This window comes from Melanotaenia boesemani, chromosome 12 (genome assembly GCF_017639745.1).
Source record: "Melanotaenia boesemani isolate fMelBoe1 chromosome 12, fMelBoe1.pri, whole genome shotgun sequence".
NCBI lineage: Eukaryota > Metazoa > Chordata > Actinopteri > Atheriniformes > Melanotaeniidae > Melanotaenia > Melanotaenia boesemani.
This window is the reverse complement of record NC_055693.1, coordinates 25,840,649-25,841,254: the sequence shown is the minus strand read 5'-3', so window position 1 is coordinate 25,841,254 and position 606 is coordinate 25,840,649.

The window sequence follows — 606 nt, the reverse complement described above, 5'->3', positions numbered from 1 at the left end:
CCATCTGGCATTCAAGTTGCTTCAACAAATACCTCAGGTTAAATTAAGTGGACACATTATCTCAACCAAAATTGTTTTGTTTTCAGTGATTTGCTTTCTGTTTGTTGTTTTATTGCCTAAACCACAAGACTTGCATTCATTAAAGTGCGTGTGATGGTGCAAGTATTGACAAAGGAACTGTTAAATAAGTTATGGTGTATGTGACTTTAATAATGAAAGGTCAAAGTTAGGCTTTTTGGAAAAGGTCTGAACACTTCTACACCATTTGACTAGCAGAATGTTCTGAAATGAGCAAAACTGTGATTTTCCTTAAAAACTACTAATATGTTTTTCTTAAAGAAATAATTAATGCATCTAGTTTTAATATACGTTGTCCTGAGATTCAGATGTCATATCATGGAAAGATCATTTGGCCTGTGCTCTCTGAGTTTACGTTATGAGTTCTGGGAACTGTTTTCCAAGAAATTATTTTTAAAAATGGCTAAACAAAAATGGAAAAATAAAAAAAAACAATGATATATTACTGCAAAACTATCACGTTTGTACCTGTAGATGTTAGCAGCATCTTTAGCATCCATCACATTAAAGCCACTTTCATTAACATGA